Below are 27322 nucleotides of genomic sequence, written 5' to 3' on the forward strand. Positions count from 1 at the left end.
AAAACGCCCATTTCGAACGCACCCTTGTAGTGCGTGTCTATCGCACATACCCATGGTGCGACGTAGACGCACCTTGAACATGCGTTGCGACTTGCGAGCGCACGTTCAAGGTGCGATTAAGCAGTGCCATAGTTGATGTCTTAGTGTCTGACTATACATAGGAAAGGCACATATACGTACCTAGTGAACTGCGTTAGTCGCGCCGTTGCAAAGTGCGTAGTATGCGTCGCGCTTTATATAGGCGTTACCATCGCACACTGAACGTGCGTTGGTCACGCAGTTTTATAGGGCGAGATTTTGCAGAAACTTGACAGAAACAGAAACTCCAACAGAAACAAAAACTTTAACACAACAGAAACAGAAAGTTCAACAGAAACATAAATGTTACATTATAATCTATCGTTGATATATTACAACTAATACAAAAATTTTCAAATTGACTACTACAACATCACGAAACTAATCTTCAGCGAGATTTATGATTCCATCGATCTTATGTATGTCTACATTTGCTTTTTGGGAGAGTTCGTTGAATAGGGTCATGCGATCTAGGTATAGTACCTGCCAACCACGAGATTCAATAGTACAATGATACATCCATTGTGGATTAACCGTTGGCAAAGGAAAGTCACTTGAAATAAGCGCATACAAAATGATCAATTATATTGTTAAGTATCTCATAAAGTTCATGTAATGTAAGGTAAATTCATACTAAATGTAATATTGATCAGTACCTTCACCCAGTGGTTGTTGTTGACAAGGAGTAAACATATAATCTGGTGCTCTGACGGATGTAGCACTAGACCGGTGAGAGGGAAGTAGGTGGCGCCCCCCCCCCCCGATTCGACAAGGTCACGAACACACGCAGGTTGTCGTACAACTTCTCCTTAAATGTATGCTCTCTGATAAAGATACTTGCCTGAAAAGCAGCATTAATCCTTGTATGCTGGAGAAGTGTGCACCTATGTATAGCTGCCCAAGCCGCACACATGTCACTCTTGCTATCTTTGATGCACGCTTTTAGTTTTGCGTGTGCACATTCAACCCTGTGCAAAGTTATAACATTAACATTAATACATACTTAATGAATGTAGCATACTTAATGAAATGTCAGTGTCTAAGAATGTACCTGTTTGTAGTTGTGTTACCCATGTGCATATAACGATCAATCGCATACTTCACAAACTTGTGCTTAAACGGCAACCAAATTTCCTTACTGTAATGCATGACGTCCAACAAGTGAACGTAAGAAGTTCATGCTCGCATTAAACTCCTCCGCTGACTCGGCATACATTACTTTATTCCATGCGTCCCCGACATCATCCCACATCTCCTTGTCTTTGATAGTGAGCTTGCACTTTGCCTTCACACACTTAGCAATATGGAATTAGCATAGCAAGTGAGCTGTTGTAGGGAATGTGGCTGTAACTGCGTTCATCAAAGAAGTGTTTTTGTCAGTAACCATGACTTTAGGCATGTCCTCCTCCCTAAGTAGCAAGCCCCTTAGTTTTTGAAGTTCCCATGTAACTTCAGGTTCACGCTCATTGCACATGTAGCCAAAAGCGATGGTGTATGTGAATCCAAGTGATGTCATACCAACCATCTCCAGCAATGGTATCCTATACTTGTTGGTCTTGTACGTGCTATCAAGCAAGACAACAGTAGAAAATTGGTTGAACAGTTGGATGGAAACTGGATGGGCCCTGAATAAGGACCGGATCACCGTGAAACCCTCTTCAGTTCTGGACCAGTGCATGTACTTGTCTTCCTCCAACAACCTCATCAAGTGCTGCATCTCTGACAATTGTCCCCTCTTGGCCCTAATGTGTGCCATCCTCTCATTGTACACTTGCCTTATGGTAGTCAGATTCTGAGGGTTGACACCCTTCAATGCCAGTAACATGTTACCTGGCTTGACTTTAAAATCAACCATTTTACCCACCATATCCTTTTCTTGACTTGTAAGGTGACCGACATAGGCATGGTCAACCAGAGTCTCGGCTGGCGCATGGTTGTGGTCTCCACGTACTACAGTTAACTCCACAAACCATCTTCTGATGTGTATCTCGCCTTGAGCCTGAACGGACAATCACATTTCTTGGTTCCTGTCCCCTTCCGCATCAACACAGGCTTGTACTGTTTGTACTTGTCGCTCATCTCGCACACCAAAATAGCCAATTGTCTGCCTTTACTCCCACGACCCTTGCTCCCACAATCAGACCTTCTAATAATGATCACAAAGCCTAGTTGCTTTCCTACATTCTTAGCCCAATCCAAAAGCTTATCCCGTGTAGCAAAAACCTACAGAATATTAACACATATACGCATCACATATAAATTCAACTTATTTGACATAAACTCACTCATTGGTTATGAAAATACCCTTCTGTGCTAAATTGTTCTGTGTAGTCCGCTGCAATTGGCACATCATGTCAATCTTCTACATTGGCTAATTGCCTTTGGGATTGCCTTTCTTCCACCCTTTCTTATGGCATGTCCACTTCATATGACTTAGGGAGACTCATTCTGAAATGCAAAACGAAAATTGCAAATTGTTTACTGTTTCTGTTACAGGCCAGAACTGTATAAATCGCACTTTGAAATCGCGTCACAAACGCACTTTATAAGTGCGACAGAGATGTAGTTTAACAATGCGTCGGGATAATAATAACAAAAAAACGCACTCTCAGTGTTCGTCTCTGTCGCACTTTCAGAGAGCGACATTAACGCACACAAAGAGTACGGTGCTAACGCTTATTAAAAGTGCGATAAATCTAGATCGGGATTAGTGCAGTACCTTCACAGACGACGACGGAAACGAGGGAGGAGAAGTCGGGTGAGGATGACGACGGCGGAGGCGGCGTTGGTGATGGTGTTGGGTGAGGACGACAGCGGCGGTGGCGTGGGTGGTGGAGGCGGTGGCCGACAACAATGTGGGTGTGGAAGTTGAGAAGAAAGAGAATGTGGTGAGAGGGGGGTGAGGGGTTTGAACAAAGCATTAGGAAGAAGGTTAGGATGGAGGGAGGGGTATTTTTCAAATTTTCTCTTTTCATTAAGGGTATTTTTGACATTTCCCAGATTTTTGGGGGGTCTGAATAGTTATGGGGGGTCTGAATAACAATTCCCTTATTATTATTATTTAAAAAAAGGGAAAGGAAAAAAAAAGAAAGAAGAAGCAGGGGCAGACTCTCAATGGTCCGGGAAGCCTTCTGCAAGTTTGGCAGCATACATGGAGTTTTTGTACAGAAAATAAGGTTTTCTAATCGTCGATCAAAGTTTGGGTTCGTGAGGTTCAAGTTCAGGCAGGATGCGATGGCTGCCTTGGTGAACATGAACTCCTTATTCTTAGCGGAGAAACGCATTCGTGTCACGGTGGCCACGTCTCCCTCTTCTGCTAGATTTGATAACATAAAACAGAGAACTCAGAACTAACCCCAAGGCAAATCAAAGGGAACAAAGAAGAAGGTTTGGGTAAAGAAGAAGGCTTGGCCAGAAAACCAGGCCGGTTCAGAATTCGTATATCGATTAAGTGTGGATGATCGAAGATGGGTGGAGGCAGTGACAGATCCAGGAAGTTTAAGTCGTGGGGGCAATATACACATAAAATTTATAGTACTGACATCATAATATATTACTATTAAACATCTCACTAAACATCATATTTGTTCTCTACGATTTTTCATATTTTGAAAACATTGCACAATTTTTTCATTCTCCACACTATCAAATATTTCCCTCTCTCTATATAAGTAACTAAGCAATCATTCAACCATTCATCTCCCATACGATTTCGTATTCGATTCTTGATAATATGCATATCAGAGAAAACTCTTTCAACTGTTGCAGTTGCAACTGGTAGTATTAAAGCCAACTCCAATAGCAAATATACCAATGGATATACAAAATGCTTCTTGGTCTCCACAAGTTTTGTAGCAAGATCACTAATTCCACCTACTTCTGAAAATGCACTGTCATAGCATATATCGATGAAATAATTTTGAAGTTGACTATCAAGTGCCAAAAGCTCAATGGGAGAAAAGTCTAAAGGATAGAATTGAGCCAAGCGAATCAACTTTTCCTTATCAAATGCAACAAATGAATCTCTTAGACTCAAGGAAGCTACACAAAGAAGCAACTCAGTATTCGCTTCTGTAAAACGGTTGTTCAACTCCTGAATTTGTCGATCAATGACTTGATAAAATAATTCAACTTGAAAATGATGCAAATTAGACACCTTCTTCATTTTGCGCCTTGATCTTCCATGTTTTTGAAAGATATCCATCATATTAGGAATGAAAACATTGTGCTTTTCACAAAATACCGAAACTTCATTGAGCAAAGAATGCCAACCATCATCTCTCATAACTTGCAACTTATGCTTTGAGACCGTAACCAATTTTATAGCATTTACAATATCTTGATCACATCTTTGTAATGCTTGAGATAACTCACTATTAATGCCAAAAATATGTTGCATCAAGTGCAAGACAAAAACAAATTCAAAAGATTGCATAGAAATCAACAAACCACATGCTTCGCCTTTTTGGTCCAAACTTGGGCCATCTTCCTCAACAATTTCAAGAACATCAATCATTGAAGAGAACAAAGTAACTGTATTAAGTAATGTACCACAATGTGAGCCTCATCTTGTATCCCCGGCCTTCTTGATAGTAATTTCTTGATTCAAGCCCCGTCCACTTGAGATTTCTCCTTTTTTCAATAATTCTTTCACCTTAGTAGCTTGTTTGTCACGAAGAATATCTCAACGCTTACACGAAGCTCCATAAACATTAGACAAATTAGCAACTATACTAAAAAACAATGCAATTTCAACATGTTTTTTTGCTACTGTAACAAGAGCCAATTGGAGTTGGTGAGCAAAGCAATGAATATAGAATGCACATTTATTCTCTTTCAATATCAAACTTTTGAGCCCATTAAATTCACCTTGCATATTGAAGGTATGAAAAAACGGTAGAAAGGGGGGGGGGGGGTTTGAATAACGTTTTCAGAATAAAACTTCCACCTTAAAGATTTGAACAAATCTTTCGAGAACAAAGTGCTTAAGATAAGAGAAAGAAAAGCACACAAGGATTTTATCCTGGTTCACTTGATGAATCACTCAAGCTAATCCAGTCCACCCGTTAAGGTGATTTCTTCCTTCTTAGAATGAAGGCAATCCACTAATCAGGTAAATGTTACAACTGCACTTGAAACCTACAAGTGACTAACAATACACTGACTTAGCTCACACTAAGATTCACTCTCTTAGTCTTCTCTAGGATCCGATCAAACTTGATCTCCTAAAGGTAACTAATCAACTGTTTAAGAAAGAATGTTTACAAAGAATTTGCTTCTGAAAAGCTAATAGTAAACACAATGAATTCATATGAAAGAATGCTTAGAAGGTTTGAATATAGCTTGCGCGTGTGAGATACTTCCAACCGCATCTTTCAATCTTCAGCCTCTATTTATACTCCAAGGATTAGGGATTGACGTTGCATGGGAATGCTACCGTTGGAGGGCAGTTCTGGAAATTCCAGCTTCTGCTGTGGCTGAGAATGTTAGGTAGGTCGTCAGGATTGTACATTTGCTTTTGTACTTGGATAGTGACTTGACCTTTAACCCTAGTAGACTTCTGATCAGGGGAATGCTTCATGTAGGAACCTTTGAAGCTCGTTGATCAGAGTCAGTGGGAAGCAGAGATCCTCTGACCGTTGTATCTTCTGATTCTGAACTCAAAGGGAAGTACATGGTCTTCAGAGTCATCTTGCTTCTGGACATCAGAGTTTCCACTTTTCAGCTTCTGGATCTTCAGAGTCTTCTACACCATCAGACCATCTGAACCTTCAGAGTGTCTAGGTTGTCAGAACGTTTGGATCTTCAGAACTTCAAGTGACTGAGTCCATATCAGAGCTTGTATGGTGTAACACCCCGATTTCGGTGGCGTCACTTTAGTAACCAAAAGTAAACTTAATGCGGAAAAACGTGGATATTTTTTTTTCCGATAATAACTAAGACAAGACTGAATTAAATAATACCCAAATGCGAAAAGCAATAAAACTAATATACAATATATATAACAGCCCCCGCTGTAAGTGACAACCTCGTCACGAGTAACCTCCAGTGACGGAAAGAAAAGTGTAACGCCCGTAGGCAATATATACAAACCAAAAGAAAAGGGTGAGGTGTCCGCAACACCATCCCTCAAAACTGAGAATGAGCGGGCCCATCGGCCTGAAACAAGACCTCCTAAGTCCAACCAACTCTCTGTGATTCCCGTAAGGAAACCACACAAAAAGCTATCGGCGGGAAACTACCCTGTTCCCAAAGAAAACAAATGATGTTCAGAGCTAAGACTCTACTCCTACACTAATCCCATCCCGAGGAGCTCACACTAACACTCAGTCCTACGTGCTAGCATGATCGTCGTCTGAACCAGAATCCAGAACGACCTAGTCTATGTACACCATCCGTCCTCCTCTCGCTACCGCGATGCGCTCCTGTTCCAGCATCTCAACTCTAGTTTCCCCCGAAGGGTGAACCATCATGATCTAGTCCGCCATGGACATCTGACAAAGGGCGTTTGTCCGCCAAAGCACACACAGAAGACGCGAGGGTCAACTCCAAAGAATTATATAAATAATAGCATCGATAGATACAGATAATAGAATAGCCACTTAGGCTTATAGCTAGGGATAACATCCTAGGGTTGCATATTTCACAATGAACATAAACGACAGTAAATCACAGTTAACATGCCTCAAATAGAATTAACAAGTATCACACACACTCATCAACTAAGTCAGTATGCATGTTGCATGAAATGATATGCAGGTTAACCCAGTCAACCAATATGCAATCCGGAACGGATGGACATCAACGGATCAGCCCTAGCACCAGCCACGGTGGGACCATTTCGGCCTGCGTGCCTCTTACTCCAACGACATCGGTAGTCAGATCAGCCGTAACCCGTAGGTCTGCCATTTCGGTTTGCTACAAGAGACGTCTACAGACGCTCTTACACGGAAATCCGGGTCTTATGACCATTTTGGAATCCGACGAGGTCCAGAGTACGTCCTGTGTTAATACCTCATTAATGTTGCATGAATGCAGGATGATTAGACAAACAACGTCTCCGAATCTCACTCGACACGTCGCCACGTGTTCTAGGTAAATTAAAGTCTCTAAAAGCTTACCCTAAGGTAAAGTCGATTCTGCGACAAAAGACATTTCTTCACAACAACATGGTAACTCATGATGATCTCCAAATCATCCGACTCATCTCAATCCGATGGTCACAACTGCTCAACGAGCACAGAGTATTACACTCTCGGAAAACTAACGGTTTCCCGGACTTATCCCCAGGATAGCCCAACAACGCATAGCTGCTCCAACAGCACAAGAGCATCAACATACTCACACTTCTCAGCTTCCTCAACGATTGGATCCGACGACACTTCTCGTTTTCCAAAGACTAAGATTTGCATCCGAAGCTTCCTTTCGAGTTTATTATCATTAATTGAAGATTTAGAGGTTGTTTAATGTCTTATGAGTTTTCTTTACAAAATACTATCCTTTTTAGTATTATCGCAAATCCTATAAGTTCTCAGGATCTCCAAATCCCCAAATGACTCCAGAGAATGTCTCGATCCATACACATCATAACAAGGTCCGAATCTCATTCGTCCTATCAAACTTCCTTAAAACTCTCAAAATAAAATCGGCATGACCTGCCCGCTATTCTCACCATTCAAGATCTCAGATCTCATTGCATAAGTATAAATAACTCAGCACAACCAATCAACATGTCATATATCATTACATTAAGCAATAACCACATAGCACTTAGCATATAAGGCATGCACCACACATCCTAAATTACCCAATTAGCACTTAGCATGTAATTCACTCATCAAAAACATTCAGTAGATGCATCATCTACATTGTCAGCCGAAGCCTCAGAAAACATTTTCCAATCACACACAATCCAGTGCATAAACAGTAAACAATGTCGAAAGCATCGACCCTAAGCATTAACTAGAGATTCAGTGAGAAGCCCTCACCTGTAGGTTCTCCAGAATGATCGTCTAACGCTTCCTCGCAAGCAAAGCCTTGTTCCTCGGGAAACTCTTCAAAAGCACCTTTTAGAACAAAACCACAGAAATCAATCAAAATCTATCGGAAACTATGCTATCAATACTTACTAAGGTTACCCGAAGTAATCTATACTCTAAGGTACGATAATCTAGCGCGAAAGACAAGTTTTCGGAAAAGGAAATTTTCCTCCTCCTCCCCCTATAGGCTCGGCCACTTTAGGTAATTAGGAGACTCGATTTTTCTTCGATCAAACTTGGTTCCTATGCTATCATTAGCCGTAACTAAGGGTATTCTGAACTCGGAAAAATTATCGGATCAAAAACTGTCGCAGGGGTATTTTGGTCATGATTTTTAACTTAGAATTTTCAAAACTGAAATCCCAAAAATAAAATTTGACAGGGATGTCACCAATGACGTTTATGACAACTAATCCTACTAGCACTAAGCTAAGGCGATAGTTTTCAGCCTAAAGGTTGAAGCTTTACTTCAAAAACTCCAAAAATGGGTATTTTAGGCTAAAATTGATTCCGGCGGAATTCCGGCGACATAACGGAAAATCTAACCCGGCAGAAGTGATCTTGGGCACATAAGGAAGAGGTTTAGAATCAGAAATGAAATATTCAGGATAGTTTTGCAAAAACCTCAAAACTATCAGCTCAAAAAAGTCTACAGAAAAGCTATGGAAAAAGCGATCGGAGGTAAGGATTAGCGACTATACCTCGAAGCCTTGAAGCAGCAACTGATTGATCGACGATCAAGAAAGCGATGAAGAAAATCTTCTCCTCCTTCTTCTTCTTTGTGGCCGCGGGTTTGGGTGGGGAAATGGGTAGTTTTTTTGATTTTTTCTTCCTTTCTTGGCTATATATAGAGGTTGGCAAAACGCGGGAAAATGAAAGTTTCGCGAATCTGATTTTTCCGGCGTCATTCTCCGTGAATTCTAAGATATGTTTTGGCGAAAGAATTCCAAAACTAAAAAGATGTCTCCTTGTATTTTTTGGCAACTAAAGCATAGTCGGTATAAAACTATTTTACCCGATAAGTTGCTTTTTGCATCGGATGTCGGAATGGAAAACTTCCTTCTGAAGAAAGATTGAAATCATCAAGAGAAATGGGTGTACGCGTGTAGAATATTCATTTGAAGCTCTGAATAGATAAAGTCTTCATTGTCGAGAAATTCTAGGGTTTTGAAATACCAGGGTTTCGGTTTCGGCAAACTTCCGATGATTGGAATCGGACGTTCGTAGATCCTAGAGTTTCGCCTCGAAACGATTGTGATATATGGAAGAAGAGAAGTTCTAACATTTCTCTGAAGATTTTTGGAATTAACTCCCATCGTGCCTAAAAGTGAAAATTAGCTATATACTTGGGTTTCTGACCTAGGTCAAGCGTATAACGATCGTGCTATAACTTTTATCGATCATAATGCAATCCTTGAACTTTTCCTGAACTTTCTCCTTCATAAATATATTTTATTTAATGAACTTTTGTTCAGGTTTCCCTTCACATTACATCAACCCTAATCGTGAATAAGAAATTTATTCACTTAGCATAAGCTTAAAAACTTGGGCCTTATATATGGCTTCAGATCTTCTGAAGCGTTTCTACTGTTCAGAGTGAACATAGATGTTGCGAAAGCGTTGCTTGGGTCACTCTTTAAGCACAGTGCTTCTGATTGGTGTGAGATTAAATTGAGGTCAGAGCCTGTAAATAGCACACTTAGAAAAACACGTTAGAGTACCATAATTGTTCATACTAAAATGTTAACTTGTAATCATCAAAACATAGAGTTGTACTACTCGATCAAAACTTGATCTTACAATCTCCCCCTTTTTGATGATGACAAAACCAAGTATTTTGATGAACAATTCTTAAACAATAAACTGAATTCACTCAGAGTTTAGAGATATAAAATTAGACTTATCCTGATGTGAATAGTTTATTTTGCTCATTCTGAATCCAAGTCACAGCTTGATTCTGAGCATAGCTCCCCCTGAATCTAAGACTTAATGAAAACGTTAGAAATGTCTAGATTCTGAGCTAAATAATATAAGAGTTCAGAGTGAAGGCGCATGACATAGATGAAATAAAAAAAAAATCAGAGCGCATAAGTATTCAGAGTCAACAATAAGGGTATCAGAGTCAAATAAAATCACTTCAGAAGAAGTGAAATGTATTCCTTGTATTTGCCCAGTGACACATCTATGGTCATAAAGGTGGAACTCTTAAATTCTCCAAAAGAAAAAAATAAATCGCACATCAACAACTGGGTGTACTCCCCCTTTTTGTCATAAGCAAAAAGTATGGGGTGTGAAAAACTTAGCTTGAAGTACAAGGTACTCCCCCTTAGAGAAGGTCTAAGTTTAAAAACGATGGAGAAATAAACGATGCATGAATGAGAGTTAAGCGAATTAAAGAAGGGAGTTAATGGAAAAGAAGAACGTTTACCACCGGCCACGGGAGTAAAGAAAAGCTTCAGTTACCAAGGACTTAACCTCGAGAAACTGTAGGAGTAATAACTTCCAAGGAGAGAGCGAAGCTTATATAAAGCGAGTAAGAAGAGGGTAAGCTTCACAACAAGATTAATACCATAAAAAGATAAGGCTTCATACATGGTTGCACTGGAAGAGCTCAGAAGGAAAGCCTTCGAGGAAGACATGTTCCTTAACATACGGCACCCTGATGGTACACGAATGATACAAGAGCTGACGAAGACACTGCTTGAAGAGGATCTTGATCCAGAGCTGGAGAAAGATCTGAAAGAGTTCCTTGGCTTCGTGGAGGAAATTCAAGAGCTCAGCCAGCTAGAACTGAATTTTCTGGAAGAGAAGGAGTCAGTGGAAAGAGGACTCAAAACTATAGAAGATAGTCTGGAGAAGACCGAGCTGAGCATCAATCTTGGCAACATAGAGTATACGCTTGATCGGCTGGAGAAGGAAAGAGCAGAGCAACGCCGGGAGTGCAGAAGAATGAGGAAGGATCCTCCATTCTAGATTTAGGAAAGAATGTATGATGTAATGATTATGAATTAACATGAATAAAGAAAAAAAAATTGCAAACACAAAGTCATATATATAAATGCAATGAGAAACAACGAGTAAGCAAAATATAGCAAATATCTTAAATAAAAAGGAAAATAAAGTTAAGAAAGAAAAACGAAAGAAATCCTAAAAACTAGGGCTTGTCAGAGCGACGCAGAAGTTCTTTAAGAGCTCGATTCATTTCCATCAGCAGAATCTCATGAGAATTGAGACATTGTTCCATGATGTCAAGTCTGGAAGAATTTGGCTGTGTAGAGGTAGAGGGAACATTCTGAGCAGAGTGAGGAGCTTGAGTGGAATCAGAATCAGCATGAGTGAACGGCACTGGTGCAAAGGCTTGACATCTAAGAGCTTCAGCTTCAGCTTGTAGTCTCTCAGCTTCTAATCTTGCATTTTCAACTTGTGCAGCCTCTTGACGTGCAGCTTCTTCTGCTTGTTCTTTCTTTCTTCTTGCTTCTTCAACAGCTTCAAGTAACTTAGTTCTTTGCTGTTGTTCATGCATAGCAACTCTTCTGTTAAACCGCTGACTTGCAGCCTCAATCCTCTGATCCCTTTCTGCAGTGAGATGACTCATCATAACAGGAACTTGAGCAACTAACCAATTACTCAGACGATTCCATTCTTCAGCAACAGAGTCAGAGCTCTCACTAAGGTCAGTGTGACCTTGCACATTGCGAATCATCAGTGATGCTTCATGATTAAAGACACTGACGCACTCAAGAAGAGAGTTTGGCTTGAGGTAGGTGTAGGGAACAATGGAGAGATTGGTTTCAGGAGAGGTGGGGTGGTTGCTGCTATTTGCCTCAGAGGCACCTTGAGGGGAACCAACATCTAAAGTTTGGACATTTGAAGTGTGGGTCTCAAGGTTTGGTTCAGAGGTTTCAACCTGAGGGTGTGGTGATCTAACCAAAGAGTGGTTAGACACTGAGTTTTCTGGTTCTGGTTGAATGGGTTCTTGTTGAACTTGGTCTGGTTGAACTTGTTGAGCTAAAGGGTCTGCTTCATGTAAAGGGTCAGCCTGGATAGGATGATCTGGGTCAACTAGACGTTCTGGTCTAGGTCCAGGGTATCTCCTAGGGCTAGGTACTGTGAGGTAGTACTCTGGAATGACAGACTCTTTCTCTTTCGCAATTTGAATAAATTTGCGATTAGATTCAGAGTTGTTTGAAGGTGAGGAGTCAGCAACATTGGTAGGAAAAGATACAGAAGTATAGGGAGTTGAGGAATCTGTATCAGTTGTTCTGCGAACAGGACGTTCTGAAGCTCTGGGGACAGAGTGATCAGAAGGTCTGGGTTCAGGTTGTGGTTGTTCGAGAATAATGGGTTCAGAGGTTAGTGGGTTGTATTGAATGGTTATGGGTGAGGTTGGTTCAGAGGGTCTAGGAGTCTGAAGCATGTTCCAAAGAGGTGCTTCTTGTTGGGAAGGTTGGAAAAATGAAGATCTAGGTGAATTTGGTGGAGAAGTGGGTTGGTCAGCTGGTTTAGACTCTGGGATAGGAGTGAGTTGGGTGGCAGTGCGGTTAAGGAGTGTAGAGATGAGGACTGCATCAAGTGAATTTAAATCATCATCAGATTCAGTAACAGCAGACTTACTTGATGATCGCACGACAGACCGAGTAACTCTGGCAGAAGTCTCCATTCTGATTACTTGAGCAGTAGGTTCCACACGAGTTGGCTTCTCCACAATTCTAACTTGCTTCTTTTTCTTCTTAGGAGGAGGAGCATCACCATCATCACCATCAGATGGAGCATCTGGTTTGGTGGGTTCCTCGTGCTTCCTCTTGGATTTGTCAGCCTTTTTCTTTTTCTTCTGATCATCAGACTCTTCAGAGGATTCCTCCAAGACCATTTTTCTCTTAGCTTTCTTCTTGGGTGGAGAGTCAAACTCTGTAGCTGGTGGCAATTTTCTGAAGAACTCGTCCACATCTATCTCATGCCCTTGTTGCCTCAGATCATCAATGTAACACAGGATTGCATTTGGATTATTTGCTTGAGACCACAAAGGGTAATCATTCAGAGGCACCCTTCTTTGTCTTACTTCATCAGAAGTATCTTCATGAGCAGGGGCAACCTTTTTCTTGATCAATCCCATCTTCTTCAAAGATGTGGATGTGAAGACATCACTAACAATTGTCGACAGATCCTCTGTGCATCCTGCCTTGATCAGATCTTCTATGAATTTGCTCTCAATGAAGAGGTCTGAAAGCAGTCTCCCAAAAGGGATGTATTTGATAGCAGACTTGATGGACGCAGTGGTTCTGGATTTCCTGATACACTCTTTCAGGTAAGAGAACAGGAAGAAAGGAAGGCAGATCTTCCTATGATCCTAAATGAAGAACAACATCGCCTTCTGACAGAAGTTGATGTAATCAGGAGAGCTTCCCTTTGGCCTCTGGTTGATGCAGTGAAGCAGAATCTTGTGCCATATCCTCAGCTTGGGATGAAGATCCACTACTTTGTAGTCGCTCTTGCCAGGTTTGTAGTTGGTGTAAAGAGCCTTGTTGGTTTCTTCCTTTGTTCTGGGTTTCAACTTTGATTCCGTCAGTTGGAATCTATACCCAGTTCCAGTGTGTGCACCCAGAAGATCAACAATAGACTTCTCAGTGATGATTATTCTTCTACCAGCAATGTAAGAAACCACTTGTGTGTCATCACAGTCGGCATGTTTCCAGAATTCCTTAACCAATTTGTCATAGATTGGACCTCGAAGCCTGTTGAAGTATTCTTCCCAGCCTTGAACATGAACTTCAGGACGAAGATCATACCCATTAGCAGCTATATTATCCAGGTCGAATCTCCATTCAGCAAGCACCTGGAGTTCTTCCGGAGCAAAAACACAGTGAACGGCACAACCCCGTTCTGCAATTGGAATCATCTTCTCTTGAGCTTGAGCTTGGCCTTGAGTTTCAGGACCCGATTGACCTGTAGCTTGGCCTACTACCATAGTAGGAAATCTGGTTGCATCTGCAGTTTCTCCTCGATTGGGTCTAACCATCTTGAAGGCGGTTGAAGGTTTTGGGTAGAAAGGAAGAAGGATGAATAGAGAAAGAGAGAGATCGTGGGGATAAGGATTTGAAAAACTGAAGAGAGAGAAGGTAAAACCGTAAGTGTAGGAGAACGTGTGTGTATAGTGGGTTTTTGAAAATAACCGTTGTTGATCAAAAAGCAAATTAAAATCAACGGTTAAAAATTAAAGACATCATAGTAACAGTTAATACACATATCACACGCAGGAGAGAAGCACATCAACACTCATTACGACAAACTGTCAGCACGGGCACAAGGAACTATGTATCAGAGATACTGACACACGTTTACTGTCTCAGCTTCAGAGTCAGCATCAATGGGTACTTAAACTCTGATAGAGTTACCTTCTGAACTAGACATCTTCTGATAAAGAAGTATCATAGTCAGAGGTTCTGATCCATCTTCATGCTGGACAAAAGTCCATATTCAGATTTTTCAGAATGAAATTAAATCTATCCTCTGCTAAGGGCTTTGTAAAGATATCTGCCCATTGATGGTCAGTATCAACAAACTTCAGAAGAAGTACGCCCTTCTGTACATAGTCTCTAATAAAATGATACTTTACCTCAATGTGCTTTGCCCTTGAATGTAAGATAGGATTCTTACTCAATGAAATTGCAGCAGTGTTATCACAATAGATTGGGATATTGCTCTCAAGGATTTGATAATCCTCCAACTGATGTTTCATCCAGAGCATCTGAGTGCTGCATATTGCTGCTGAGATATATTCTGCCTCTGCAGTAGATAGTGCAATGGTTGATTGCCTCTTGCTTGCCCATGAGACTAAGTTGCTTCCCAGAAATTGACAATTTCCAGAAGTGCTTTTTCTCTCTGTTCTATCTCCAGCATAATCAGCATCACAATAACCTGAAAGCTTATACTCTGATGTTTTCTTATACATCAAGCCAAGGTTAGTGGTACCTTTCAGATATCTTAGGATCCTCTTAACAGCAGTTAAGTGGGTTTCCCTTGGATCTGATTGGAAACGAGCACATAAATGAACACTAAACAATATATCTGGCCTAGATGCAGTTAAGTATAGAAGTGATCCTATCATACCACGATAAAGCTTCTGACAAACTTTACCACTTGCATCTTCTTTCTCCAGAATGCATGTAGGATGCATTGGAGTCTTGGCAAGTGTAGATTCCAGCATATTGAACTTCTTCAGAAGTTCTTTAGTGTACTTGCTCTGATGGATATATGTTTCTGGTGTTTGATCAACTTGTATTCCCAGAAAGTACTTGAGTTCTCCCATCAAACTCATCTCAAATTCAGCTTGCATCATCTCAGAAAATTGTTTGCATAGAGATTGATTAGCAGAACCAAATATAATATCATCAACATAAATTTGCACAATTAAGATATCATCTTTGTAATTTTTGCAAAAGAGAGTTGTATCTATTTTACCCCTTACAAACTCATTTTCCAGAAGGAATGAGCTGAGTCTCTCATACCATGCTCTGGGAGCTTGCTTCAGACCATAAAGAGATTTCTTCAGCTTGAAGACATGGTCTGGGTTCTTCTCAATCTCAAAACCTGGGGGTTGATGAACATAGACTTCCTCCGATATGTATCCATTTAGGAAGGCACTCTTAACATCTATCTGATGTAGAATTATGTTGTGATTCACTGAGAAGGAGATCAGTAGTCTGATTGCTTCTAGTCTTGCTACTGGAGCAAATGTTTCAGTGTAGTCTATTCCTTCCTGCTGACTGTAGCCTTGAGCAACTAGCCTTGCCTTGTTTCTGACTACATCACCTTTCTCATTCAACTTGTTTCTGAACACCCATTTGGTTCCAATTACATGGACACTTTGAGGCTTCTTCACTAGGCTCCAAACATCATTCTTGGAAAATTGATTCAATTCTTCTTCCATAGCCAGAATCCAGTCCTTGTCCTGAAGAGCTTCATCAATTGATTTGGGTTCAATTAAGGATACCAATCCTTTCAGACTAAGCAGGGTCTCTTCAGAGTGTCTGAAGGCTGATCTGGTTCTGACTGGTTCATCTTTGTTGCCCAAAATCAATTCCTTAGGATGAGCCGCAGTGATTCTGCTCTTCTTCCGAGATTGTGAATCAGAGGGACCAGCTTCTTCTGGTTCATCTTCCTCTGGCTCAGCTTCCTCTGGAGCTTTGCCTTTGTCAGAAACACTTATACTTAAATCTGCAAATTTCTCAACTAGCTTTGACTGGTCAGAGTCAAACTTATCGTCAAATCTAACATGAATAGATTCTTCAATTGTTTTAGCATCAGTATTATAAAATCTAAAACCTTTAGATCTCTCAGAGTAACCAAGTAATAGACATTTAGACGATTTAGCATCAAACTTATGCAATCTATCCTTAGTATTAAGAACATAACAAACACAACCAAAAGGATGAAAGTAAGAAATGTTGGGTTTTATATTCTTCCACAATTCATAGGGAGTCTTATTCAGAATTGGTCTCACAGAGATTCTGTTCTGAATGTAACACGATGTGTTTACTGCCTCTGCCCAAAAGTGCTTAGCCATGCCAGTTTCTTGGAGCATGGTTCTAGCCATCTCCTGAAGAGTTCTGTTCTTCCTCTCAACAACACCATTTTGTTGAGGAGTTCTGAGACAAAAGAAATCATGTGCAATTCCATAGGAATCAAACAGACTCTCAAACTTGTCATTCTCAAACTCTCCACCATGGTCACTTCTGACACGCACAATCCTACAAGCCTTCTCGTTTTGCACTTGGGCTATGAAGGTAGAGAACACAGCATGAGACTCATCCTTGCGGGTTAGAAATTTTACCCATGTCCAGCGGCTATAGTCGTCAACAATGACCATCCCATATCTCTTGCCTCCTATAGACTCAGTTTTCACTGGTCCAAACAGGTCGATATGCAGAAGTTCCAACGGCCTTGAGGTTGAGACAACATTCTTTGCCTTGAAAGGGACTTTTGTGAATTTGCCTTTCTGACATGCTTCTCAAAGAGCGTCTGAAGAGAACTTCAGAGTGGGTAAGTCCCTGACAAGGTTTTGCTTGCTCAGCTGAGAAATCTTTCTCATACTGGCATGCCTTAACCGTCTATGCCATACCCATTGCTCTTCATTAACAGACAGAAGGCATTTCACATTCTGAGCCTCCAACTCAGATAATCTGATCTTATAAATGTTGTTCTTCCTCTTGCTGTTAAACAGAACAGAGCCATCGATCTGACTTACAGCCCGGCAGGACTTTTGATTGAAGATAACATCATAACCCTTGTCAGCTAATTGGCTTATAGACAATAAGTTATGAGTTAAGCCGTCTACCAATAAAACATTGTAAATGCATGGACAATTATCTACACAAATAGTACCAGTACCAAAAATTGTGGCAAAGCCAACTTCGCCTCCAGGCTTAAGTTTTAGCTCTTGGAACATACTCCTTTCTCCCGTCATGTGACGCGAGCATCCACTGTCTAGATACCATGATTGGTGTTTCAGTGGAGCTATCAAGGATATCTGCAACATAGATAATCTTATCCTTAGGTACCCACTTTCTGGGTCCTCTCTTGTTAGTTACCCCAAAGGTTCTGATCACCTTGGGTTTCTCAACATGGTAATGTAAAGGAATTTTTGCATGATATTTAGACATGGAGAAAGATCCCTTTTTGAGAGGGGGTTTAGCAACTTCAGCAGGTAAAGGATCAGGTAATATAGTACCAGAGGGAACAAAGCATTCATACAAAGATTTAGCTTTAGGCATAAAAGGCTCATTTCTAATTGGTTTAGAATAGCCGATGCCATGCATTCCATTTCTGCTTACGTCATAGATCATTGAAGCCATTAAGCTTCTGTCTACGCTTTTAGCCAGGAATCTTTGAAAAGATTTTTCATACTTAGATTCATGCTTACTATCAGAGGCATCGCAGGCAATAACTTCTTCTTAGCAATTTGATTCTTAAGCACAGAGTTAGAATTCACTAAAGCATGGTTATCATTTTTCAAATCAGAAATGATTTTATCATGTTCAGAAGGAGTCTTAGAAGCAGCAGATAAGTCCTTTTTCAACTTTTATGCTTAGACAATAAAGAGTTATACTTATCCATGATATCAGACAAAGCATGTTTCAGTTCAGAGGTTGAGAAAGAAGCGAATACCTCATTTTCATCGTTTGAGTTAGGATCTCCTTCTGATTCTGAGTCAGAGTCAACAACATACTTTGACTCTGCTCCTTTGTCTTTGACAATAGCCATGAGTCCTTGGACTTCACCATCAGAGTCAACATCCTCTGATTCTGATTCGTCAAAAGTCACCATCAGACTTTTCTTGGTCTTGAAGTGCTTCTTTGGCCTCTTGTCCTTCTTCAACTTCGGACAATCACTTTTGTAGTGCCCTGATTCCTTGCACTCAAAACATGTGACTTCCTTGATTGATGACTTCTTCTGGCCTGAGGATTCAGACTTTCCTTTGGCCTTTCCAGAGCCTCTGTACTTGCTTTGCTTGTGCTTCCAGATGCGGTTGAGTCTTCTAGAGATCAGAGTCAACTCATCTTCATCAGAATCTTCTGATGCTTCTTCAGATTCTTCTGCTTCAGCTTGGAGAGCTTTTGACTTCTCAGCTTTAGCCTTCTCAAATTTGGATTTCAAGGCTATTGACTTCTTCCTCAGATCTTGCATCTCTGAGCGCTTCAGCTCATGACACTTCAGTATGCTGATGAGTTCTTCTAAACTCATACGCTCAACATCTCTCGTAAGCTCTATTGAAGTCACCAAGGGCATCCAGCTTTCAGGAAGACTTATGATGACCCTTATGACGTGATCTTTTGTTGTGTAGCTCTTGTTGAGAGGTCGTATTCCAGCTACAAGCAACTGAAATCTGGAGAACATTTCTTCAATAGACTCGTTTGGTTCCATGATGAAGGACTCATACTTCTGGATCAAGGACAACGCCTTTGATTCTTTGACTTTCTTGTTTCCTTCATGAGACATCTTCAGGGATTCAAAGATGCCCTTAGCAAACTCACGATCTGTAATCTTCTGGTACTCTTCATAAGAAATAGCACTTAGAAGAATTGCTCTAGCTTTGTGATGTTGTGAGTAAAGCTTCTTTTGATCTGCAGTCATCTCTGACCTTGGGATCTTCTTGCCTTCTGCATCAACTGGACGCTCATAGCCATCCACAATATATCCCAGAGATCTGCATCGAAACCCAGAAAGAAACTTTCAAGTCTATCTTTCCAATATTCAAACCTTTGACCGTCGAACATGGGAGGCTTTGCATTGTAACCATCTTTTTGCGTTTCACTGGTTGTAGCCATTGTTTTTCACACCGGCCCGGATCACTGAACACTGTTAGGTGTGGTAATCAGAACTTGCGCTCTGATACCAATTAAAGGTATGAAAAAACGGTAGAAAGGGGGGGTTTGAATAACGTTTTCAGAATAAAACTTCCACCTTAAAGATTTTAACAAATCTTTCGAGAACAAAATGCTTAAGATAAGAGAAAGAAAAGCACACAAGGATTTTATCCTGGTTCACTTGATGAATCACTCAAGCTAATCCAGTCCACCCGTTAAGGTGATTTCTTCCTTCTTAGAATGAAGGCAATCCACCATTCAGGTAAATGTTACAACTGCACTTGAAACCTACAAGTGACTAACAATACACTGACTTAGCTCACACTAAGACTCACTCTCTTAGTCTTCTCTAGGATCCGATCAAACTTGATCTCCTAAAGGTAACTAAAAAACTGTTTAAGAAAGAATGTTTACAAAGAATTTGCTTCTGAAAAGCTAATAGTAAACACAATGAATTCAGATGAAAGAATGCTTAGAAGGTTTGAATATAGCTTGCGCGTGTGAGATACTTCCAACCGCATCTTTCAATCTTCAGCCTTTATTTATACTCCAAGGATTAGGGTTTGACGCTGCATGGGAATGCTATCGTTGGAGGGAAGTTCTGGAAATTCCAGCTTCTGCTGTGGCTGAGAATGGTAGGTAGGTCGTCAGGATAGTACATTTGCTTTTGTACTTGGATAGTGACTTGACCTTTAAACCTAGTAGACTTCTGATCAGGGGAATGCTTCATGTTGGAACTTGTGAAGCTCGTTGATCAGAGTCAGAGGGAAGCAGAGATCCTCTGACCGTTGTATCTTCTGATTCTGAACTCAGAGGGAAGTACATGGTCTTCAGAGTCATCTTGCTTCTGGACATCAAAGTTTCCACTTTTCAGCTTCTAGATCTTCAGAGTCTTCTACACCATCAGACCATCTGAACCTTCAGAGTGTCTGGGTTGTCAGAACGTCTGGATCTTCAGAACTTCAAGTGACTGAGTCCATATCAGAGCTTGTATGGCTTCAGATCTTCTGAAGCGTTTCTACTGTTCAGAGTGAACATAGATGTTGCGAAAGCGTTGCTTGGGTCACTCTTTAAGCACAGTGCTTGTGATTGGTGTGAGATTAAATTGAGGTCAGAGCCTGTAAATAGCACACTCAGAAAAACACGTTAGAGTACCATAATTGTTCATACTAAAATGTTAACTTGTAATCATCAAAACATAGAGTTGTACTACTCGATCAAAACTTGATCTTACACATATTACTTGCTCCATCATATCCTTGTCCACGTAATCTTGACAAGCTTAACCCATATTTTGCAAACAATGAATTCAAAGCCAACTTGAATGATAAACCATTAGTGTTAGAAACATGAACAAGACCAAGAATACGCTCTATAACTTGTCCTTTATTATTCACATAACGCAAAGCCACAACCATTTGTTCCTTAACTGAGATATCTCGAGATTCAGAAACCAAAATAGCAAATAAATTATCTCACAAATCATCAAGTTTAGCTCTAGTAGTCTCATTAGCAGCGGCTCTAACAATATCATTTTGTATACTAGGAGAAATTAGTTTGAGATTTTTAGGAGCATTCTTCAAAACTTGAGCAATAGTGTCATTGTGGTTGGAAAAAAAATCTAGAAGCTCAAGAAAATTTCCCTTATTACTTGAATACACCGACTCATCATTACCACGAAAAGCTAACCCTTGGCGCAGTAAAAATCAAATGCAATCAATTACAGCAGTCAAATGAACTCGGAAGTCTTCCTTAATTTGATGAGACAGTTTACACAAAGCAACATCAATGTGTTGTGCTTGTTTCATTAGAGCTTCACAATTTTTCCAAGCTTGATAGTGAGGACTATTTGTGCCTCCAACATGATTTTGAAACCTATCACTCTTCTTCCAATTTGTAAAACCTTCGGTTATAAATGTATTCCCACTACCTTTATGTTCTTCAACATCAGATCTCATAAAATAACAACACAAACAAAATATCGTATCTTCTTTTTGACCATATTCTAACCAATTTCCATATTTTAAATACCAATCAAGGTTGAACCTACGAAGTGCACTTCCAAATTGTCTTTGTGGAAAACTAATCTCTTTTGGTTGACAAGGATCCTTTTGTAGATAATATCTTCTAATTTCATCTCTATCATGTGGGTGATAACATGAAATTCTTGGCCTTAAACCAGAATCATTAGGAAGTTGTTCTGAATCAAATTCCAAAAATCATTTTTTTGTGGATGGACCCGAAGTTTTTTCAAGAGCTTGAGATTGAGAAGACAATTGCTCCGAATCCGATGTTGATTTTCTTTTGTAAATTTTTTCCATTGATAGAGCCTAGAGTTAAACCAACATAAACATAATTAAAACCACTTCTCCTAAAGTTATGAATCTGAAATTAAATGGCACAACCACTTTTCCTCAACCATTTGTCTAGTATAAAAACAGAGTAAAGAAATGGCAAAACCACTTTTCCTCAACCATTTGTTCTCACAAACAATGAAACAAATATTAATCAAATCAACCAACACATTACACATACATACACATTGTTTATGCATCTAATAGATAGATACTTAGATAGTAACCAGCCCAAAAAACAAAGTCATAAACCCCACTATTTATGCATTAATTTAGACGACCCACCAAAGCCAAACAATGATTAATTTCAATGATTAATTTCAACCCAGCAAAATTCTGAAACTCGTGAGCAAAGGCACTAAGGGATACAATCATAAAGAAATAGGCTTAAATGATTAGAAATTTAAAATACTTACCAACAAAAATTAAATGCAACTCAACTTCTCAAGCTTTCAACACACTGCACACAGCCACAAGTCTGGTGGAAGAGCTTCTTGGAGAAGAAAAGCTTTGCTGAAAGGATTGGAACACTAGAAAGTAAAGGTGAAATTGTTTTTATTATTTAATGGGTATGTGCTACTTGTTTCATTCTATTATCCAATAGGCAATAGGTGTTGCACTAATCTAAATAGAAAAGAAACAAAAAGTAGAAATGAAATCAGATCATAGTTGGACAAATTTAAGCTTTTAGTGGCATGAGAGGTAATGTTGTGTAGCTATAGGGGCATTTATTTTTTATGGTGGGGAAATTTAAATATAATATTAATAAATATGGTATAGTATGTAAATTTTTTCAAAACTCACGTGGGGGCATTTTCCCCACCCTTACTCTAAGCAAATTCGTCACTAGGTGGAGGCACTGCTGATTGCATCGGTCAAAGATGGTCAGAGGGTAGAGGATATTCAAAGGTGCTTAGACAATTATGGTGTGTCGGCAAAGGTGAGGGCCATGGGTGCCAAGGAGGTAGCATTGGAGTTTAAAGACAATCGGCATAAGATGCACTTCCTCAAAAATAATTCCAATATACTAGCTGACCTCTGTGAGGTAATCAAACCAACATCGATGCTTTCGGTACCAACGAGACACCTCTATTGGGTGAAGTTGAGAAATGTTCCACTTGCCGCTTGGAATCAGACTTTCTTTACAAAGGTGGCGAATTTGATGGGAAGCCTTGTGTGTCTTGATGAGAACACGAGCTCTCGCAATCGCTTGGATTATGCTCATCTATTGATCACATCTTCTTTGCCAAGAATTACAAATAGGGTTATTGATGCAACTATTGATGGAGAAACCATTTGTATTTGGTTGGAGGTAGAACCTTCCTTGGGTGTGGACGTACAAATGAGAGATGAACCTACGTGGTCCACTAATTCAGCTCCTATCGGAGGGGATTCTTGCTGCAAATATGGGACGATGGTCCTGGAGACGCTGTTGACCTCGGAGGACTCTTTGGGCAGTCTGGATGATGGGACGGTGCAAGCCGGTAGTATGGTTATTGGTGCAAACAACGTTGACAAGGGTGACAACGTTGATATGAGTAAAAAGCACCTGGTTCATAGCTTGGAGGATCCTCTTTTGCTGACCTCTTGTGAGATTATTTTCAAATTCAAATCATGTCTACAAAGTAGGGGGTGGGAAGCAAGTTGGTATCTTCCATGTGCTCTCTGTAATCCGGGTTGGGGGGAGCACTTCTCACAACTTAGTGCTATCCTCTGGCTTATATCCTAGCCTGTCTATCCCCTTTGATAGAGTCAACCTAGAAAGGCTTTTTAACAACTATCAAAGGTCACTATTGTAGAGCAGGACATGGGTTCAACGTGTGGGTGGCGAATCCAACGAGGTATGCGGTTCTAGGAATAGGGTCATGGATATGGATTGTGGGTTTACCCTATTTGTTGATCTTGGGCCGGCCCAAGCTGTACAAGTGAACCACGAGAGGACTGGTGGTATCAATAATATTTGTGGAGCACGTGATTTTTTAAGAGGAGAAAATAGTAACTTGGTGTTTGGAAACGACGTCGTACAAGCTATATTGACTACCTCGTTACCAGCAAGTTCTTCTCATGTCTCCGTGTCGAGAAAACCAAAACCATTCCTGAACAGAAATCTAAGTCACCATCGGTTGACCAGATCCAAGAGGCTAATTTTCGTCGCACCGGTGGGTGGGAGGAAGAACAATAGCGGTGTGGTGAGGGCAACGTTTTTCTCTTCTGTTGTAGTGGGGAGGCCGCGTGCAACAAGCGTGCCCCAATCAGTGGCTCCAGAGCTGGACCGTCCTGCAACTTCTTCAATTCGCTCGAGAGCTGAGCGTGCCTTCTTAGTAGGCGCGGCGGTGGGGGTGGTTTTTAATTGCTCAGAAGAACAAGCAATTGAGGCTTTCTCCAAACAGATTTTGTCTCATAGGCAAAGGTCTTAGTAGGTACCTTCCATGGGAAAAAGCTGGGTAACCTGGAATGTTCGGGGCCTTGGAAAATCCACAAAGAGGAGGGATACAAAGATGGCTTTGAGAAAAGCAAGACCAGAGGTGATTTTGATACAAGAGACGAAATTAGACGTCACCCGCAGGAAAACAATCAGGAGCTGGGCCAAATCCCTTGATATGGACTTTGATTTTGTGGTTGCAGACGGGGCGGCAAGTGGGTTGGTGAGTCTCTGGAAGAGGTCAACTTTTGAGGTGGTTCAGGTAAGAAAAAATCAGAGGTTCCTCCTATTGTTTGTTAAATTTGATAACTCTACTGTCTTGAATGTGGTGGGCAACGTTTATGGGCCAAACAATGAGGGGGATATATTGTCTTTTTTCTTGGAGTTGGGTGCTGAAGTGCAAGCAGTTACTGGTCGAGTCATCTTGGGTGGAGATTTTAATGCTATACTCAATGATGGTGAAAGACAAGGTGGTGGGGTTAATAATTTGGGGGATGCAAATTTTAAAGGCTTTTTGGAGAATTGGAAGCTCGTGGATCTGCCACTAAGGAACAGAGCTTTCACTTGGCACAGTACTAGAAACCAGGGCCTCTAGATTAAAATTGATCGGTGACTCTTAAATGATGAGGCTATCTGAAGGTTTGGAGGGGCCAACCAATCAGCTGAAGACTGGGATTTCTCAGATCACAGGGCAGTCACTCTCAACCTGGGCTCTCAAGATTTCGGCCCTAAACCTTTCTTCTTTTATAACTGTTGGTTGTTGGAGGACGGATTCAATAAACCGGTGGATGATTGGTGGAACTTGACACTCCTATAAGGGTGGTCAGGTTTCATGTTGCAACAAAAACTGAAGGGTCTTAAGGGCGAGATAAAGAGTTGGAGAAAAAAGAAGGGTGTTTGGGGTTGTTGACCCGGGGAAATAAGGTTATTTTTGTGGGTCTTTTATTTTATTTTTAATTTATATTATGAGTTTTAATTAGTTTTTATGGTATTTTTATTTAATTTTCATATTTTTAATTAATTTAGGATTTTAGGAGTTTTTATTTTGATTTGTTAGATTTTAGTGGTTTTTATCTATCTTTAATTGTTACCTTTTTGAATTTTAGATTTGATTAGGATTTAGTTTGTTTATTTTTTATTATTATCTTTCTAGGATGTTATTTTGATTAATTTATTTTAATTTTATTTAGATTTTCGGAATAAAGAGAAAAGTGAAAATTAGGAAAAAAAGATTTGATCCTGCGCTGACGGTCCACGCAACTATCATGCACATGCATAGATCGGACGGTTGTTGTTTATGTCCTCGCCACGTGATTTAATCAAGCCGAGGGTCTACTGAAAGACCACGCACCCGCGGAGCACTGGAATCTTCACTTAAAGCTTTGACCAATAGTTTGCTGACACGTGGCAGAGTTTTGTCTTTTTCTCCAAAAGTGATACCACGTGATTTTGAACGGAAAAAGCAGTACTATAGGGATATATATATATATATATATATATATATATATATATATTAGCAATAATTATTTGTCCACACCTCTAAATTGAGGTGGAAAGAAGTGGAGGAGGAGAGAGATAGGAAAAAAAGAAAAAGTAAGAAAGAGAAAGTATAAGATGTGATAGATGATAAGAGGAGAGAGATAGAAATAAAAATAGGTGGAAATGAAGTGTATAAATAAGGAGGTGTGTATATATCATTACTCATATATTAGTATAGGGTTTTTGTAAAGGAAAAACTTTTGGTGATTGGAATTGAGCACAAACTTCTTAGGGTTTTGAGAGCTTTTGCAAGGTTCCTCCTGGAGATTTTATGTGCTATATTTTCTTTCTCTTGAATTCTTGATTATGGCCATGCTTGGCTAAACTTCTTTCAGTACTTGGGTTGTAAATCCGTTTTGAAATATGTTTTGATTTGAATCTTTATTTCTATGAATTCTCTTTTCCAATCTTCGTAATTGAATCAATTTATATTGTTTATTCTTGAGTGCACGCAAGGAACTTGCTAATTTCTATGAGAGCGGAAGTTGATTAGGAATTAGGGAAATAAGGATTCGATTTGATTAGGCGTTCTCTACTACTTGATTCAAGAGTAGAACCTAGTTGCGTTGGCTAGTTTAATTAGGACTTAATCTTCAATTCTCTGGTCTAGGTGCTCGTAAAACAGACTTAGTATTTGATTTGGAAGTCTAGGGCGTGTGAGTTATCAACATCCTAGAATAAAGGTTAGATCGCCGAAGAGAGGTTTATTGTGTTCATCTAAATATTGTTAGAATTGAAGCATAGGACAAATAGGTGAAACATACCCGAGTGCTATTTTTCTCAACTGAATTCTCAAATCTGTTTAATTTTCTGTGTTACCTATTGCGTTCAACATCACTACTTCTAAAATCTGAAATTGGTTTTTATTTTTATAAGTCTAAATAAGAGAATTAATAGAAACTATTATTGAATCACAATCCTTGAGGGAACGATAATTTATTACTACGGGCAACTTTGTACACTTGCAAAGGTGCTATCAAGCTTTTGGCGCCGTTGCCGGGTTAAAAATTAGCTATTGGAGAAGTCTCACATCGCTTAGTGTGGTGAAGCAAGGGGGAGACCAATGCTATATATTGGACCTAGGTTCTTTGTTTTTAGATGCACCAGTCAGTAGCGCTTTAAGCTTATATCTGACTTAGTTTAAATATTTGCTTTGTGAGAGTGTGGTTGTACTGGGGCATTGGGGTGAGAGTGAGAGAAGTCTATGTGTTGTAACAATTTTCACATAGTGATATTTCTCTGGTTGTTGGTTTAGACAACGGTCGTGGTTTTTTCTCCGGTTTTGGAGTTTCCACGTAATTTTCTTGTGTTGTGATTGTGTTTTATTTTTTCTTCAGCTCAACGGCGCCAAAAACTTGATAGCTCCTTTGCAAGTGTACAAAGTTGCCCGTGGTAATAAATAATCGATCCCTGAAGGATTGTGATTCAATAATAGTTACTATTAATTCTCTTATTTAGACTTATAAAAATAAAAATCAATTTCAGATTTTAGAAGTAGTGATGTTGAACGCAATAAGTAACACAGAA

General features: G+C 40.0%; 1 pseudogene; it reads right to left on the reverse strand.

Moving 5' to 3' along the window:
• Positions 1-2034: 2034 nt before the first annotated feature.
• On the reverse strand, positions 2035-21801 carry LOC130743980 (uncharacterized; annotated as a pseudogene).
• Positions 21802-27322: the final 5521 nt, after the last annotated feature.

The sequence above is a fragment of the Lotus japonicus genome, chromosome 3, assembly GCF_012489685.1.
Source record: "Lotus japonicus ecotype B-129 chromosome 3, LjGifu_v1.2".
NCBI lineage: Eukaryota > Viridiplantae > Streptophyta > Magnoliopsida > Fabales > Fabaceae > Lotus > Lotus japonicus.